Below are 20,291 nucleotides of genomic sequence, written 5' to 3' on the forward strand. Positions count from 1 at the left end.
AAGGACGAGCCCCCAATTTTGTTACGATCCAGTCTAGGGTTGGACCGCAACAAAGTGAAAGGGAAGGAGGGATTGGGGAGGACAGGACAACTAGGGCTAGGAGAAGGGAACACGGGACACAGAGGGAGTCTTTTTTTATTGTTTTTTTTATAGTTTTTCACAAACACAGTACAAACTCTAGGTGTAACGAACGTCAGGAGTGACAAAGGCCAAAGAAACAAATAAAAGCACATCTACCGAGTAACCCAAGCTGAACTACCTAAGGGAACACAAAGAAAATGGTGAAACGAAACAACAATGCCTAAATCTATCTCCCTGACCAAACAAACAATAATCCCCACGTTAACGAATAAACAAAAAAAGCAGACACTCCCTACACACCTAGTGAACACGAAACACAAAGCCAAAGCAAAGGTATCAAAAGGGAAAACCGAGAGGCGAAGTCGAAACACAGGCGAAAGTCCAAAACCAATCAAGCAATCAGAAACCAAGGCGAAAGTACAAATATGGGCGAGGCGAGAATCAAAAGTCGAGGGCAAATCAGTCATACACAGTCAATCAACAAAGCAAAAGCGAACAAAGAGCGAGCTAGCAGGCGAGAAGCAAGTAGCGGGCAGCCGAAGGGACGAAGCGGCAATCTCTTCAGCCGATGAACCAGAAACTGCTCCGAGGGCAAGGGAGGCGGGGTCAGATCCAGAGGGCGGAGTCGAGAGAGCAGTTCACCAATCGGCGGCGAGAGGGCAGGAGGTCCGAGCAACTTGCGGGCATCCTCCTAAACTTACGGCACATAACAGTTGAGCTTGTGGTCCTTGGCGTTTGGATTGAACTGAATATGCCCGTTCTGTGAAATCTGCTGCAGCAAGAAGTCAGTGTGAACCAGGACCTCACATATCAGTATTATAGAGAATCAGGACTGTATCGAAATTTAACCCCTGGGAGTCTGAAGGTGTTTTGGAGCCCTGAAGAGATTCTGACATGTCCTGACATTTGTGTATTTTTCAGTTACTTATAAACATATAAATGTCTAAAGTCTGATAACATTGTATTCAGCAGAAACTGGGCTACAATAATATATGAGCAGCATGTATGTACAAGTCTTTATATTGGAGAAAAAAATAGTTATGCGTGATTATTGAAAACAACAAAAAAACAAGTCACTGAAATTAGACCTCAAAACACATTCATGACATTTGTGTACAAGACTTTTGTGACCTGGATCTTGTAGTGTAGAGGTTTTACTTCAAAATGATGTGACAATCATCTCACTCACTCATTTACAGAAAACAATACATTCATTTAAATTTTCTAAGACACTTTTTGTTTAGAAAGGCCATATGCGAGGAGGTGGGAATGCTCATGAATAATGCTGTAGTTCACACCAGAGAAGACAAAGACCTGCATAATGAGCTGTATAATTACCCCTTTCAGTCAGGTATGGGACAGAGGAAAGTGCTACAAGAAAATAATTTGAGGACAGAAACATATTTATTTGTTTGTGGTTTATTTAGCATGCATGTCCCGATGTGAGGTGCTGGTGAAGGCAAGGGTGATGCAGACACATTCCTAAAAACAAATAAATGAAAAAATGTTAGCCTAAAAAAATATTAGCATCTCAAACATTTACACCCGAAATGTTTGTGCTAAATAACATTACCGATAGCAGTGTTATAGGCTAACCAAAACGGAGCCAAATATATATTAGCAACCATAATCTAAAACTATCCAAAACGAGGTGAAATACATTAGAACATTTACAAACATCTGCAAACTCCGTAAGGCATTAGCTTAGCCACCAGGAAATAACATGTTTGCTACATAAGGTAGCATGTTAGCAGAGTTATCTACATGCTACACTAAACTGTGTAAATGGCATTGAAAGCCAATGTTTCACATAAGCTGACAAAAGCTAGCTGAAGTGAGGAAAATATTTACTAATATTAGTTTAATATTATCAGAATAAGAGTTATATAAGATTTAATAACTTACCCATTGTCATAGCAGCTTGCTGTGTGTGTGTGTTTTTAAGCCGGGGGGCGTGGCCTTGTACGTAGAGTGCCCGGACTGTTTTCCATGTGAATAGCGTGCGGGCGTGCCCTGCCTCGGGTCATTAGCAGATAATGAAGTGCGACAGAAATTCTGTGCCTCTCCTTGGTTTCACATGGATTACATAAACTAAAAATATTTATTTTTCATTTAAATTGCTTTATTTAAAAGTAGACACTTTAAGCTTTCTATAGATATATTTCTCATGTCTGTCTGTGCAGTATTCGCGGAGTTTCAAAAAGATTTTCACGGAGACTGAGACGGCTGAAAGCGCACCCTGTTTATTTTCTTTATTTTACAAAAGCACAATGTTTCGTGGATATTGTGAGTATACATGAATAAAAGTAGACCATTTACAGATTAAAATGATGTACTACACTTACGTGTATGATCAAACATGACGACGCATTTTAAGTTCTTTTCACGGTTACCAGAAAAAAATACAAGTGTCCCCGCCGGCGGGTCCGCCGACTCCTAAGGGTTAAAGCTCTCTGAACTGCACAAAACTGTAAAACTGGGCTAAAGTTTGAAAGTGCAGTCATCTGATAAATAAACATGGGCATACACAGAACAGAGTCCAACACTTTAGCTTGACCTGTGTAGCCTGTGATGGCCCACTCAATAGTTTTCCCATTGAGCCAGGTAAAACTCTAGAATTTTATTAACTGAAAAAAATGGCCAGTGACCTTGCTGCTTTATTGTGTTATGAGACAACCAGGGAACGGGAAAAGGGTCAGAGGGCGGAAGAGGCGTGGCAGAGCCAGGTCAGAGGATGCAAGAGGCGTGGCTGGGAATCTGGAGGCGGGCTGATGCTGGGAATCTGGAGGCGGGCGAGTGGAGCGAGTGGAACATGGGACAGAATACTGAAGTGTCCTGTATACCTTCCCAAAGTACTTATGGCATGTAGCACCCCCCACACAAGAGTGAACTCGCAGGGTTCACTAACACACACCAAGCCCAAATTACAAGTTCCCATAGACAAAAGAAAACACAGGTAATAAACACAAAGAAAACAAACAGACCACGTCAAACAGCCCAAGGGTCAGGATCTCAAAAGGGCATCAGCCACTAGATTACTGGTCCCCTTCTTATGTCGAAGACTGTACGATCAGAGCCCAACGCATGAGTCACTGGTTCATATTACACTTTCGAGCCAAAAAAAGTAAAGGGTTATGGTCGGTGTAAACGACCACCGGCCGAGCACAATCTCCCACATAAACCTCAAAATGTTGTAAGACTTTTTTTTTTTGTTGTAAGAAGAGCTAGGGCCTCCTTTTCAATTGTGCTATAAGCTAGCTGGTGTTTCACAAATTTTCTCGAAAAGTAACACACAAGATGGTCCAAACCGTGATCATCTTCTTGAAGGAGAACCACACCGGCACCTAGCATCCACCTCCAATTTGAATGGCTGAGTGAAATCTGGAGCAACTAGGACAGGGGAGCTACTGAGCAACATCTTAACGGAGTCAAAGGCAGCTTGACAGGCTAGGGACCATACAAATGGTACGCCCTTTATAAGCAACTGGGTCAGAGGAATTACAACATCAGAGAAATTACGATAGAAACATCGACAATATCCGGCCATACCCAAGAGCCTCTTAAATTCACTCAGCGTTTGTGGGATGGGGAATGACCAGATAGCCTGGGCTTAACCACACCACGTCCCACTAACTTACCCAAGTAACTAACCGTACCCTGTCTGAAATCACACTTTTCTAAGTTCAAAACTAACAAAGCATCTTTTAAACAAGTAAAAACTAGTGCTAGGGACTGCATATGATGTTCCCACGAATCGGAATAAATGACAACATCATCTAAATACACTTCACAATTTGGGACATCACCGAGCACTTTTGCATGAGCCGCTGAAAAGTGGCCGGGGTATTACGTAACCTGAAGGGCAAGACTGTGTATTGAAGGAACGCGTCAAGAGTAACAAAAGCAGAAATTTCTGAAGCTCAAGGGGTGAGAGGGACCTGCCAGTAATCTTTTAATAAATCTAACTGTGTCACATATTTGGCGGACTCGATCCGATCTACGCAATCTTCCATATGTGGAAGTGGAAAGGCATCCAGCTTGGTCACAACATTTACTTTTTGGTGATCAGTGCAAAACCAGGACATTCCATCAGGCTTAGGGACAAGCGAACACGGGGAACTCCAGGGACTGCAACTGGGAACAGCAACAAATTGTCAACAAATAGTTGGTCTCTTGAGTCAATGAGGAACGCTTATGCGGGCTAACACGGTAAGGGTGTTGTTTAACCCTCTGGGGTCTAGGGGTAGGAAACACACTTTCACTGACTGGGACATGATCACACATTTCTTCAAATATCATAAACTTAATTCATGGCAAATAAATTATTTCTTATATATTTGTTTTGCCATTACACTCATCTTTATTTTAATATATATTGTAAATATGTCAGATTTTTGTTAAGTTTGAAATTTGACATCAAAGTATAGACATTGCAAAATGCAGTTTGGAACATTTGCAGAAACATTATAAAAGTACATAGTAAACAATGCTGGCAGTTTGTTTTGATCCCAGATATCTGATCACCAAAGTCTTGGCTACATGAAGATGACTAAATGGTGTAGTTGCAACATTCATTTGGATAAATAAATAAGAAAAACCTAACTTATGTAACAATTTCTGGCTCCTTTCATTGAATATGTAGCAACTTTCATGTGTATGAATGAGCCATTGTCACCTGGCCACGTCCCCAACCCCCTTTTATGGCGCTGAAGGGGATGTATCTGGATCGCGTTTCACCGTTGCGCTGTTAATCAAATTACCATGCGAATGCGATTTGAATACGCGCTAATGCGGCTATTTAGAATGTGAATAGCGATCTTCAGGTGAGAGCGGTATACACGCCCCCGATGCAGGTAAAACAAAGTAAGATGACAAGGTTTACTTTTTTGCCGATTTAACCTAATTAAAAAAACTTTAATACTTCCGACAATGGACGTTTTGAAAAGAAGACAGATTACGAATTTATCCAGCGTTTTTTTCATGATTCTACATTAAGATTTCAGCGAGATATAAACTGAAATAGACGCAAAAAGTACGCGATGTCGCCGACGACATACTCGACCCCAGAGAGTTAACAACCTTCTTTGCCCTTTTGATGATCGGTGTGTATGCTGGGGCGAGCAGGATTGTATGATGATCAGCCGAGCTGAGAGGGGGGAGGGGAAGAGATCTGTATGCTTCCTGAATCATAGCATTTGTCCAGAATCTTCCCCATGCGGGTGGTGCAGGTGACATATTGCTGGATTCTTTTGAGGGACTTGTCGAGAGAACAGTGATTGAAGTCACCCAAAATTAGTTTGGGGGAGTCCGGTGATAACTGTTCAAATTTATTTAAAATATTGACGATGTGCTCAGTAGCAGTGGCAGTTTTGGCTTTGGGGTGGATGTAGACCAGAATGAGGAAAACTTGTGGAAATTCTTTCGGGAGATAGAAAGGGCGGAGGGAGACAGCCAGAAGCTCGAAGTCTGTGGTGCACAGTTTTTCCCTCAACAGGGGAAACGACGTGCGTAGAATTCACACTAAAACTAGCAAGAAAAGCAAGAAAAAATCCAGATGCATAAAACTGTGCGTAAGCACAGATCTACGCATATTCCCTTTATACATCCCAATAGGCTATATGCACAGAGTGATGTGATGTTGTTCCAGTAAAAGTTCAGCCAGCTAAGTAATTTCCGGTAGCCTTTCGTTTGCTGCGTTTAGCTCATGTTTTCGGCGTTCCCACCCTGTCTCTGAAGAAAACGTTTAAATTTCAGCGAACCGATAGCACAACAACTGAACACTGTTGTGTGCCTTTGTTGTGTGTCTTTATTTAATGTGCGGTTAGACACTTTGTTAAAGACAATTAAGTTCCAGTGGTACCTTGGTTTACGAGCATAATAATCTGTTGGCTCACTGGAATCTTTTTCTGTTTGTGCGATTTTAACAAGAAACCCATCCAATGACAGCCTTTTTTGCCTCCTTTTCGATTTCGCAAAAATGTGGACATTGCATTATAGTTAAACAGATTCATTGCTCGCACTGCTACGCCCTTATTCAGGTGGTGCTTTTCTACTAAATTTTGAATATATGAGTGAGGCATGCCAACTGAGACTGAGCATGGGAGACGATTACCCACAATTCCGCTGTCACGCCCCGCTCCGTCCGCTCCCGATGTGTGCCACGCCCACCTCGTTACCTCGTGTTCAGCCCTAATTGTGATTGCCTGTGTCCTGTTAAGTCTAGCTTGTCTTGTGTATTTAGTCCTCGTCTGAGTCAGTCTTCCCCAGATTAGTCATTGTATTGTCCGTTGATGTCCTTACCTGTCCGTCCGTTCGCTAATAAACCCCCATTCTACCCGTAAGTTTGGCTCAGCTTGCTTGCTTCCCTGCTCGCCTTACGCCGAACGTGACATCCGCAACGTGAGAAAGTGAATAACCATTGGTTCAGTTGTGAAGCCGAGCGCACGTAAAAACATGAAAAACAAGGAGCGCATGTGTGCCATATGATTTTTGATGATACTTGGCGCTCGTAAACCAGGACTTGCTCGGTTTCCAAGTCAAAATTTATGAAAAATCTTTGCTCGTCTTGCGGAACACTTGTAAACCGCGTTCCTTGTAATCCGAGGTTCCACTGTATCTGTGACAAAGCACTCCAATGAGTGTCATGCCCCGATCGTCCGCTCCTTCCGTGTGCCACGTCCCCTCGTTAACCCTGTGTGGATTCCCCGTGTTTACCAGCTGTTCCTGATTGTTGTCAAACTTGTCATTAGTCCATTGTATTTACTCTGCTTTTCCGTTTGTTTCTCCAGTCCGGTCATTGTATTGTCATTCTGCTTTACCGCTCGTGTGTGTTCCTTTTGCTCATTAAACCCCGCATTTCCCCGATCCTACGTCTCCTCGCCTCTGACAGTGAGCCTGCTTCCATGCTGCAATGTGAACATTTGCCATGTTCCTAAAAATTGTTTATTGCATGGTGTCTGACCACACAGACCTATTGCCCAATGATCATGCAGATCAAGATGGCGGCGCGCACAGATGCAGCGGCTCACGGCTTTCCTTCCCAGCGCTCTTTTTTCTTTTTGTTTATGTATGTCTTATTTGTTTATTTTTGCACTAATGGTTCGGCAAACATCCATTACACCCATCAGAACCTTTTGGAAATCGGCTACCAACACCAGACATCCGTTTCAGATGTTTTGTACCACGCGCACAACATCCCAGACGACATAGCGCGACCAGCGGGCTCTCCGTGGATTGTTATCGGGTCTAAGAGGCGACGCAGACGGAGGAAGGAGAGAAAGCAAAAGCGAGGCTGCCGGTCCGGCGTTATGCTAAGGCTAAAGAAACAACCGCATAAGCCATCTCTACCGAGCCTTTATCTCTCCAATGCCAGATCCCTGGTACATAAAACGGACGCCATGCAATTACAACTCGCTGGAAATCGCTATGTTCGTGACTGTTGTGTTATGATTATCACCGAAACCTGGCTTCACTCTGAGATTCCTGATGCTAGCGTGCAGCTAGCAGGTCGCACTCTGCTCCGCTGGGACAGAACAAAGGACTCCGGTAAGAGCAGAGGAGGGGGGCTCTGTATTTACGTGCATGAGAACTGGTGTAACAACGGGACTATTATACAGAAACGCTGTTCCCCGGATCTCGAGTACATGTCCGTAAGATGTCGGCCTTTTTTTCTACCGAGAGAGCTCACAGTAGTTATCATCACGGCTGTGTATATTCCACCGGACGCCACTGTAAATACGGCGCTCTCGCTTCTGCTGAACACCATTAATGAACAGCAGCGGGTTCACCCTGAAGGTGCTCACATAATTGCAGGAGATTTTAATAAGGCCAATCTGAAAACAGTACTCCCTAAGTTTTACCAGCACGTTAAGTGTTCTACCCGAGGAGACAACACTCTGGATCATGTGTATTCCAACATGAAACATGCATTCAGAGCCATACCCCTCCCCCACCTTGGCCAGTCGGACCATCTCTCCCTCCTGCTCCCCCCAGCCTACACCCCCCTTAGACGCAGTGCAAGGCCCATCACAAAGACCATTACAACCTGGCCTGACAGTGCTCTCTCCACACTTCAGGACTGCTTTGACAGCACAGTCTGGGACATCTTCGAACCTCAGGATCTGGAGACACTCACAGGAACGGTGCTGGACTACATCAAGTTCTGCATCGGAAATGTGACTGTAACTAAGACCATCCGAGTTTTCCCCAACCAGAAGCCCTGGATGACTAGACAGGTCCGTTTGCTCCTCAAGGCCCGCGATGCTGCCTTCAGGTCAGGTGACAGTGCTCAGTACAGCGCTGCTAGAGCTGACCTGAAAAAAAGGTATCAGGGAAGCCAAGATGGACCACAAGAGGAGCATAGAGTCTCATCTATGCAGCAACAATGCACGGGAGGTGTGGCAGGGCATACATGATATCACCAACTACAGAGGATGTCATGTGACTACTGGAGACCTGAATGTACTGCTGGCAGAGGAGCTAAATAGCTTCTTTGCTCGATTCGATACACCAAGACAGCAACAATCATCAGCTCCAGCCATACCCCCATCTTCACCCCCATTTTCACCCAGCTCCTGCACCACATCGCTTACCTTGAGTGAGCATGATGTCAGTAGGGCACTTCTGGCAGTAAACCCCAAAAAGGCTGCTGGCCCGGATGGTGTCCCTGGGAAGGTGCTCCGTGCGTGCGCCCATCAGCTTGCACCCATCTGCACCAGGATCTTCAACCTCTCCCTGGCCCAGGCAGTCGTTCCATCATGCTTAAAATCAGCCACCATCATACCAGTCCCGAAGAAGTCCCCCATCATCAGCCTTAATGATTACCGTCCCGTGGCTCTCACGCCAGTAATCATGAAGACTGGTCCTTCAACACATCAGAGACTTCGTCCCCCCAGGCCTTGACACCTACCAATTTGCATATCGCTCAAACAGGTCCACGGAAGACGCCATTGCTGTAGCCCTTCACTCTGTATTGACCCACCTGGAACAGAGGCACAGCTACGTTCGGATGCTTTTTGTGGACTATAGCTCTGCATTTAACACGATCATCCCGGATATTCTCACTACCAAATTGGTCACTCTCGGCCTCCCCCCCTCCACATGCGCCTGGATTATGGACTTCCTTACAAACCAGCCCCAGATTGTGAGACTCGGCCCTCACCTCTCCCCCACCCAAACACTGAGCACCGGATCCCCACAGGGCTGTGTGCTTAGCCCCCTCCTATACTGCCTCTACACCCACGACTGTAGTCCGACCCACAACAACAATCTCATCGTCAAGTTTTCCAACGACACTACGGTGGTCGGACTCATCTCTAAGGGAGACGAGGCAGCCTATAGGGATGAGGTCCTGAAGCTGGAGGCCTGGTGTTCAGAGAATAATCTGACTTTGAACACCAAGAAAACTAAAGAGATCGTTGTTGACCTCAGGAGGCACGGCACCGACCTAACCCCCCTATACATCAACGGTGAACGCGTGGAGAGGGTCCATACTTTCCGGTACCTAGGGGTCCTCATCTCGGACAATATCTCATGGACCGAGAACATCACAGAGGTCGTCAAGAAGGCACAGCAGCGGCACCACTTCCTGAGAGGATCTGCTTCTGACCTTCTATCGCTCGTCCATCGAGAGCCTCCTGACATACTGCATCACAGTGTGGTACGGCAGCTGCACCATGGCAGATAAGAAGAGGCTTCATAAAGTTGTCAAAGCTGCCCAGAAGATCATCGGCTGCCCTCTCCCCTCTCTTATGGACATATACACCTCCCGCTGCCTCAGCAGAGCAAGGAACATTATCAAGGACACATCCCACCCTGGCTCTGATCTGTTCAACCTGTTACCCTCAGGAAGACGCTACAGGTGCATCAGGACTAGGACAGACAGACTCCGGAACAGTTTTTTCCCTAGAGCCATACTCACACTGAACACACACTGAACACACACTGTACACACACTGTACACACACAGAAAAAAATCACTCCCCCTACTATGGTCTTCCTCCCCTTTCTCCCTTTCACACACACACTAAAAAATCTTACCACATCTATTTATTATATATTATCACTGTGTAATAATCCGGTCAATGTGAAATTGTGCATTCGTTCACTTTATATACATATGCTTGTGCAATAAGATATATTACACTGTCACTTTAATACTTTCTATTTGTTTACATTGCTTATTTTTATACATATTTTATACCTAATTTTATACTACTTCTCTTTTTATATTTTATATGTATATGTTTGAGCACTGACCCAAGGAGATGCTTTTCATCTCATTGTATATGTGAAAAATGTATAATTACAATAAAGGGCATTCTATTCTATTCTATTCTATACTGGACATATCAATTGGATATATTTTGCACTATTACAGATTGATGTCTTGCATATACACAGAAACTGATTTTATCGATTACTCAAGAACATACAATATACAGTCGAACCCGGTTATGTCGCTGGCCTAGGGGGTTGCCAAAAAGCGCCGAGATAACTGATGATCGAGATAACCGAAAACCAATATGGCGGCCATATGCTTGAAATGTATTTATGTGCGTTAATAAATGAGAATGTGCATACTTGGGTTTTTGGTGTTTTTTTACACAACAGCGTTGCCGCGATTTGTTTGATGACGTGATCGGCATGCTATAAAAATGTACATACATGTTGGCTAACAACAAAAGGCATATGTGCACCAACTAAAAGCAGAGATTTACCAGTATTCAATAAAAACCACCGTCAATTCTCGATACAAACCTTTAATTATATTATCCAACAATGCAAACACAAAGATCGCTCACAAAATCACAAAAAAACCTGCGGGGTGTAGTTCGTTGTTACAAAAAGCAAAACCAGTGTCAAAATTAAATTCACAAGTCATTTCGCTCTGACAGCTCTGAAAAGTATCGTACACGCAGTTAATATGGTTTCTTTACAAAGTCTGAAACGCTTTGTTGCTTTTTGCCTTTGACAGTCTGCTTGAAAACAAATGCTTCGATATTATTTATGCTGTCTAAAACAGTTTCATCCCCTACAAAAGAACCATACCGTCAAATTTTTTGTAGCATTTCTATCACCTCACTGGCAGAGGGAATTGGTTCCAAATCTTCATCCGCATCTTCATCTTTGTTGTCATTGCCGCATGCAGATATGCTTGGCTGTGCTGACTGCACACTTGATATAATGTCTTCATCGGTGATCACGCCATCAGTACATGTAACAACGTCTTTGTCGATGTCTATGTAATCTAGGAATTCCAGGACAGTGATGGCTATCTCCTGTGCCTCCTCTTCCAAGACAGCATCTATAAGGCTTGATTTTTCCACTACTTCCGCGAGTTCTTCTGTGGCACTGTGCCTGAAACTCATCATCGGAAATATCCTGAATGATGTAGTGCATCCAGCAGTTTGTGATAGTTTCCTTCTTCACGTTATTCCAGGCTGATCTCAAGAAGTTCATTGCATCTAGAAGGGAAGGGGTGTACTGCGCCTTCTTTTCATCAGGGAGCAGGTATTGGCGCATCAACATTTTCCTGTAGTACACCTTAAGCACTTGGATTATCCCCTGGTCCATTGGTTGGAGCTTACTCATTGTGTTAGGTGGGAGGTAAAAGATCGTAATAGCCTTGACACCAGGAACATCCGGATGAGCTCTACAGTTGTCCACGATTAGTGCCACCTTCCTTTTTTCTGCTTGGAACTTCCTGTCCCACTTTTTCACCCATGCACTGAATAGATCTCCTGTGATCCAGGCTCTTGACTGGCCATCGTAATCGCATGGGAGAACTTTGGTCTGCTTAAAGCATCTGGGAGTCTTGGACTTACCTTATAACGTAGAGCGGGAGTTTTTGGCTTTCATCCATGTTAACGGCAACTAGCACTGTAAGTTGATCCTTCGACTTTTTTCCACCATGACAAGTCTCCCCACGAAATGCCAGTTTTGTCTGGAAGGAATTTCCAAAACACCCCAGTTTCATCAGCATTAAAAATGTTCCGAGCCTCATAGGTATCCAAAAGTGTGCGCATTTTAGTCTTCAGCCATGAATCCACCTGCTTCTGTTGAACTGCAGCGCTCTCTCCACAAATTGCTTTGAAGACGATGTTGTGCCTCTTTTTGAAACGATCCAGCCACCCCAGGCTTGCTTTAAAGTCAGGGTGTCCTAGCTTTGCAGCAAGGATGTCCACCTTCTACATCAGCAAGGTATCATTGACGGGAAAGTTTGTCGCTCACGTATTCGTGAACCATTGAAACGCTGCATCGTTGACATCTTTGTGCACAGCCGCTCTAAGTTTTTTTCTTTCTGGATCAAAAACAGACTTCTTATACATTTGCTTTATCACATCAGCCTTCTTTTTCCATCCTGAAATGGTGTTCGCTGGAATACCATGCTGACGACTAAGGTCTGCCAGTTTTGTTCCTTTTTCTAGTTGCAGTATGATTTCATACTTTTTCTCTAATGACTGATTGTCCAGTTTTCATTTAAGACCTCCAGACATTTTTAGAAGGAAAAAAATAAACAGAATAGCTACAGTGTGTTATCCCTCAGACAAGATCAACAAGAATGAGTGAACTGTCATTGGAGTGAACGATCAATTTATTGGTTAGTCCAAAGCTAGCATAAACGTAAGCATGAGCCATTCACACCTGGCCACATTCCCCCCCTTTTATGGTTTTGATGGGGATTTAAGTAGATTGCGTTTCACCGCTGCGTTGTTCAGCAAATTACCATGCGAATGCGATTTGAGTACGTGGTAATGCAGCTGTTTAGCACTTGTGATACATTTTAAAAAGCCGGCGGTTAGTCACGGGGATCGAGATAACCGATGTTAACCCCTTGGGACCGGCGATCCCGCCGGCGGGATCTGACAGAAATTTCGCAAAACCGTTTAAATAACTCCGCGAGTTTTTGTCATATACACATTTTAAAAATACTCTCAGAAACCTTGGACGGTCTACTTTTCAAATATATATAGGTAGAAACTAAATATATTTTTACAGCTTCGTGATACGAATTGAAAGAACAAGAGTGACTGACTTAAGCGTCTGCGTCTCGAAGCGGCTCTGATCGCCCACCCACTTGCAAATCACGCTATTCGCATGATAATAACATGATAATCCGACAGTTAGTATTGGGTAAAGAAATATGTGAATACGCCCATTGTGACTGAAATAAACAAGAGCACATGTCTGGGTAGTGTTTACACTGATCGGCTACAATATAGCACACGGATACGTCTCTGCCGCTGAAGCTTTGCGCCAGTGTTGCCACTTTCAGCAGCGAAGCTCATACCTGTGTTCATAGCTCAGTGGGCTAAGCCTGTGTGCCTGCAATCACGTGGTCGCCGATTCAAACGCAGCGTATTTAGAACGTGAATAGCGATCTTCCGCTGAGAGCGGTCCTACACGCTCCCGACGCAAGTAAAACAAAGAAAGATGACACGATTTGCTTTTTTGCCTATTTAACCTAATTTTAAAAATGTTAATACTTCTGACAATGGAAGTTTTGAAAAGAATTCAGATAACGGATTTAGTCAGTGTTTTTTTCATGATTCTACATAATGATTTCAGCGAGATATAAACTGAAATACACGAGAAAGATACGCGGTCGATGATGCCCTCGTCCCCAGAGCGTCAGTAATAGTCACTGCATCATATTTATCGCTTTCTATATTTATATACTCACAGTTTTTCATTTTTCATTCCATCTATCAATAAACTGTGAAAGGGATTTTATTGTTGCTACTTTTCTTGCGTTTCAAACTGCCTTTCCAAAGTGATGGGTGTGGGGTGCAGTGACATTCCAGACTGATGGGCCATTGACAGTATGCAAACTACTACAGGTGTGAGGACACCTATCTCATCAATATTCATTGTGAAGACCACTGACTTTGAGAAAAAGAGTGTCACTCCAAAGTTCTAACACTTTAGTAATCAAACTACATAAAATTTCAGAATGTCACTTTCACCTATGTGTAGCCAACCCCTGTGTCTATAAGCTTCAGAGCTCAAAAGTCTTACCTAGAAATGTCTATAATGTGATTTTTTACAATTTCTCAGCATGTCTGAAAATAGGTTTTTGAAAAGTATATGTTTAAAGTTGATTTTAACAAAAAATAGAATAATAACATTCTAAGAGGTCTCAGATTATTGGTGCTGAGTTTGTGCTGAATAAAAGCAAATGTATCACTTTGGGATAAATGTTTTTTAGATAGGTGAAATATTTTAAAATGTCAAGGCATGTCAGACTACCTCGAAAGTGTAAAAAAGGCCTCAGGCCCCAGGGGGTTAAGTGGCGATTTTGGCCCCGTTTTGTGCTCGAGATATTAGGGTTCGGCGACATAAAAGAATCGACATAACCGATGAGAAATGCTAATGCAAAGAGGGAATTTGGCAGTTCCACTTTAAAAATGTCGACTTAATAGGGTTGGCGAGTTAGCAGAGGTCGAGATAAGTGGGTTCGACTGTAATTAATACCAATTTTTTTCACTGTAAAAATAATTCTCGTGGTTGTTCATATTCTCATTCTTACTTAATACATATATATATATTATAACAAACCGAATCAGGCTTAACCCCTTGGGGTCGGCGGTCCCGCTGGCGGGATCTGACAGAAATTTCGCAAAACCGTTTAAATAACTCCGCGAGTTTTTGTCTTATACACATTTTAAAAATACCCTCAGAAACCTTGGACGGTCTACTTTTCAAATATATATAGGTAGAAACTAAATATATTTTTACAGCTTCTTGATATGAATTGAAACAAGAGTGACTGACTTAAGCGTCTGCGTCTCGAAGCGGCTCTGATCACCCACCCACTTGCAAATCGCGCTATTCACATGATAATAACATGATAATCCGACAGTTAGTATTGGGTAAAGAAATATGTGAATACGCCCATTTTGACCGAAATAAACAAGAGCACATGTCTGGGTAGTGTTTACACTGATCGGCTACAATATAGCACACGGATACGTCTCTGCCGCTGAAGCTTTGCGCCAGTGTTGCCACTTTCAGCAGCGAAGCTCATAACTGCGTTCATGGCTCAGTGGGCTAAGCCTGTGTGCCTACAATCACGTGGTCACTGATTCAAACGCAGCGTATGTAGAACGTGAATAGCGATCTTCCGCTGAGAGAGGTCCTAAACGCTCGCGATACAAGTAAAACAAAGAAAGGTGACACGATTTGCTTTTTTGCCTATTTAACCTAATTTTAAAAACTTTAATACTTCTGACAATGGAAGTTTTGAAAAGAAGACAGATAACGGATTTAGTCAGTGTTTTTTTCATGATTCTACATAATGATTTCAGCGAGATATAAACTGAAATACACGAGAAAGATACGCGGTCGACGATGCCCTCGTCCCCAGAGCGTTAATAATAGTCACTGCATCATATTTATCGCTTTCTATATTTATATAGTAACAGTTTTTCATTTTTCATTCCATCTACCAATAAACTGTGAAAGGGATTTTATTGTTGCTACTTTTCTTGCGTTTCAAATTGCCTTTCCAAAGTGATGGGTGTGGGGTGCAGTGACATTCCAGACTGATGGGCCATTGACAGTATGCAAACTACTACAGGTGTGAGGACACCTATCTCATCAATATTCATTTTGAAGGCCACTGACTTTGAGAAAAAGAGTGTCACTCTAAAGTACTAACACTTTAGTAATCAAACTACATAAAATTTCAGAATCTCACTTTCACCTATGTGTAGCCAACCCGTGTCTATAAGCTTCAGAACTCAAAAGTCTTACCTAGAAATGTCTATAATGTGATTTTTTACAATTTCTCAGCATGTCTGAAAATAGGTTTTTGAAAAGTATATGTTTAAAGTTGATTTTAACAAAAAATAGAATAATAACATTCTAAGAGGTCTCAGATTATTGGTGCTGAGTTTGTGCTAAATAAAAGCAAATGTATCACTTTGGGATAAATGTTTTTTAGATAGGTGAAATATTTTAAAATGTCAAGGCATGTCAGACTACCTCGAAAGTGGAAAAGAGGCCTCAGGCCCCAGGGGGTTAATCAAGATAGGTGATTTCACTTTAACGATCCCCAATTAAATTAACCCTGTGGACCAGACAAATACAAAACGAATGATTAAACATTATATTCATCTCTTTTTGTATGTTTTCTAAATAAGACCGCGTGCCAATACCCAACTGTAATAGCGATTAAAGCAATCTATTCTTTTAGTATCTATGTTAAAGCAAGACTTTTATTTTATTACTGTTGTGGGATTAATCTTTGGAAACACTTAAATTTAATAAGCACAAAAACATATGACATAAACACGACTGTATTGTGGGTTTTACGGCTTTTTTGGAGGTCACCGACTCCGCTGCTGTGAGAATTACTGACTGTCTCATTGTTGTTTTGATGGGTTAGCGGTATACTAATGCTATTGCCTATTAACAAAAACCAAAGGTATGATACGCTGAAGTATATTGCAGCTGGTGTTTAAAAGGAGCTCGCCGGTTCTATTGATGATAGGACCTTTCTGAAACAATCTCGGATCATGAATTCACTTATAGCTCAGTAGCGGAATCAGTATTTTTCCACACCGCGAATGTAACATTTTCCTTGGGTTTCACGTTTGATGGAGCTATTCTGTAGTCGTGAAATAGCCTGCACCGGAAGTGAAGCAGCCGTCTTAGTCAGAATGCGGAAGTGAGCGTGCATATAGCGCATTAGCGTGAAATTTTACGCACGTGAATGAGGCCACAGCCACCCATCACCCTGCCCATAATTATGTATATATTAATATGCAAATCAATATAAGTACCCGCTTTGTTCAACGTTTTGTTAAAAAACAATGGCCAAGGCACGCGGAAAAAAAAAAAAAAATTCAGTGAATGCGAAGTGGAGGTCTTGCTTAGTGAAATTGAGGCAAGAGAAAAAATTCTGTTTGGTGGATTAAGTAGTGGCATCAGTAACAAAAGAAAATTGATGGAGTGGCACAGCGTTGCGGAGGCACTTCAAAATGTAAGTTCGGAAAGTCGCACAGTGCCCGAAATTAAAAAGATGGTCTGATATTAAAGTCGATATAAAAAAGCGAGTAGCAGCTCACTGTAAGAGTCTCAACACCACTGAAGGAGGTAGCGGAATTCCGAGGCTCACACCTATTGAGCAGCACGTTGCTGCTATTATTGGGGACACAGTTTTAACGGGAATCTTGCCAGTGGGTGAGGGGGACTCCAACATCAGCACGGGTGAGTTTTTATTTATCTATCTATCTATCATACTGTACTTGTTTGATTTATTTGCATGGTTAAGTTGAACAAGCAGGCAGAACATGCCGCAGTACTATGTTTATTCTGTTTCAGACAATAGTACAAGAAGTGACCTCCGTGCTGTGGATGATACTTCTGGCGGGGAAGGCGCTGCTGTGCCGAGCACATCATCGGGCGTTGGCTACACACACCCCCGTGCCTCAGAAACCGAGGGACGACAATCTGGCCGTGTGTTCACGGAAGCTGTGCTGCAGTCACAAAATGCAATGGTAAATGCTGTAACAGATGTTGCAAATGAACTAAAAAAATATACATGCTGTACTATGTTGACATTAACCACACGTTAAAAGAAATTCTGAGTTTGATTACCTGTTTTTACATTATTTCTATTACATTCAAACGAAGTTGTAATGCTGCCCCATTTGCCGGATCATTTGGTGGGTTGAGGTCAGGTTCATCATTCCTCAGTTCTTCAGGCACAGGCAAGCCATGATGTTGTGCCACATTATGCAGCACGCTACATGCGTGCACAATGTGACACACTTTCTGTGGACTATACAGATCTGGCCATTAGAAATGCGTCTATTTTCACGCGGCATCCTGCAATTCGGCACGCGTGATCACGCGGCACCCTGCAGGCGCTTTTTCAGATTTTTTTAAAACGTTGTTGCGCTTCATATAATATCCACCAGGTGGCGCAAGGAACAACATTCTCTAGCCAAACACCATGGCCAGCTCTAGGGGGCGCCAGCGCGGGATCTGACAGAATTCTCGCGAGACCATTTAAATAACTCCGCAAGTTTTTGTCATATACACATTAAAAAAACACCCTCAGAAACCTTCTACTTTCCAAATATATATAGGTAGAAACTAAATATATTTTTACAGCTTCGTGATACGAATAGAAAGAACAAGAGTGACTGACTTAAGCGTCTGCGTCTCGAAGCAGCTCTGATCAATTTAAATTTTTTAATAAAATTTTGATCAATCTGATCAAAAGAACAAAATGGGAAATCGGAAAACGAGCCATTATCCGTTTTGTCGTTTTGGTTTTGGAAACAAAAACTGATAAATACGAGTGGTTTTCCGTTTTTCTTGTTTTGGTTTAACATTAAAAACAGATGAACGAATGATACACGGATTCTGCTGCTTTGCTTCTTTCTCTCTACTATGAATGTGGGGATCGGTGGATTGTCATTCCCTGTTTCACTGCCAGGATTAATTGTATAGAGCGAGGGGTTTTATTATTTCTGTGTGTTTTAAGACTGTTTTTGGGTTGGGACGCCATTAGGGAGGAAGGGAACTTTGTGGTGGCATTTTGTATTGTGTGCAGCAGCAGGGCGCTGGTATGTGTGCCTGGAACCCTGTCATCACAAGTACGTCGGCAGCGTGTGGCTCAGTGGGCTAAACCTGTGTGCCTGTAATCACAAGGTCGCCGGTTCAAACCCAGCCTTAGCACATCTGTGGCTCCTTGAGCAAGGCTCTTAAGAGCAAGTTGAGGGAGGCGTAAAAACAATTTCCCCACGGGGATCAATAAAGTATCTGTTATTATTATTATTATTAATACGTCGCATAAACGGCGGATGGTCGCAATTACATCGCGTTCCATTACGAAGCATCGCGTTTTACTCGCGAAAACGTCGGATCGTCGCGGTGTTGAAAAGCGTTGCTTGCTTAAACGTCGGATCGTCGCTTTTAAGTCGAAGGTCGCTTTTTGGTAGGGAAAACTACGCATCACGTCGGATCTTTTTTAGAAAAGGGTTTGTTTGACCCTGGAAGTAGTAATATTACTGTAATAAAATTATTTAATGTAGTAATATTACTTGTCATATAGGGCATGGTATGATTTACATAGCTATTTTATATACTGGACATTAAATGTTTCTTATTATCGATAATTATGTTTAAAGATATCCTGTTTATATGACTGTATTTTAAATAAGAGTGCGCACTTGCATGTGTGCATGAGGATCTATTGAGAGATGTCCCACTGTGAGTGAAGACTTGGCAATGTGCTGCTGTGTCTCTGATATCTGATGTGTGTCCTTAATTATCACCAAATCCGAATGTCCGAGTTCCGAGAGCGTCATTTCCGGGCCCACAGTAGACTTCCTGCCTGTAAGTGGCTGAAACTCTCAGTGGGTGTTTGTAGCCGGAGACTTCGTTTTTTCCCGCTCGGAGTCTTCCTTTGTCCCAGTCGCCGATAAGTGAGGTAAGTTTTTACCATTGTTCTTAATTTTGTGTGTGTGTGTGTGTGTGTGTGTGTGTGGAAGAAAACGGATCGTGTTTTAAAACATATTTTGTTCCCTGTTTTAAAAGAGAAACAGAAAAAAAAGTCTATTTCGTCTCGTACGATTAGTTGGAAAGGTTGGCTGAAAATCATTTCTTTCTTAAATAAATAGTTTCAGAATGATCTTTTTTCTTTTTCTTTTTGATGATACAAATTAATGTTAACAATCGTGTTTTGATTATTTATTGTTACAAACTTTTTATCGCACTTTAACCATTTTAATGTATATGGCTATGCTAAGGTTACCATACTCGACCTTTTGTTTGATGCGTTTGTATGTTACTATTAATTTGAGTTGTATTACTATGGCGTGAGATCACTCTCAAAATACATGTGCATACTGAAAATTCAATTTAGCAGTGTGTTTTTCAAATATTGAAAACATTTACTTATGAATAAGGGGCATCTAATATTGAAATATTTGCCAGGATGGGGATAAAGAAGTTTGTCACACATGACAATTTTGATGTATTGGGTTAATTTGCAGAACTAATTTTTTGTGTTTTGTTGATGTACTTCCAGACCTAAAAGGCAATTTGCCTTGTTGGACAGTTCTCCACTGAGGAAACGTCCCTCGGCTTACTCTCAGAGCGGGAATACTTTTAACAGAAAGAGGAAATTATCGTTCCTGCCACCACCACCGACACCTCCACCTCGACCTTGTCTCACACACCACTTCCAAGGT

Source organism: Paramormyrops kingsleyae, chromosome 18 (assembly GCF_048594095.1).
Source record: "Paramormyrops kingsleyae isolate MSU_618 chromosome 18, PKINGS_0.4, whole genome shotgun sequence".
NCBI classification, from domain to species: Eukaryota; Metazoa; Chordata; class Actinopteri; order Osteoglossiformes; family Mormyridae; genus Paramormyrops; species Paramormyrops kingsleyae.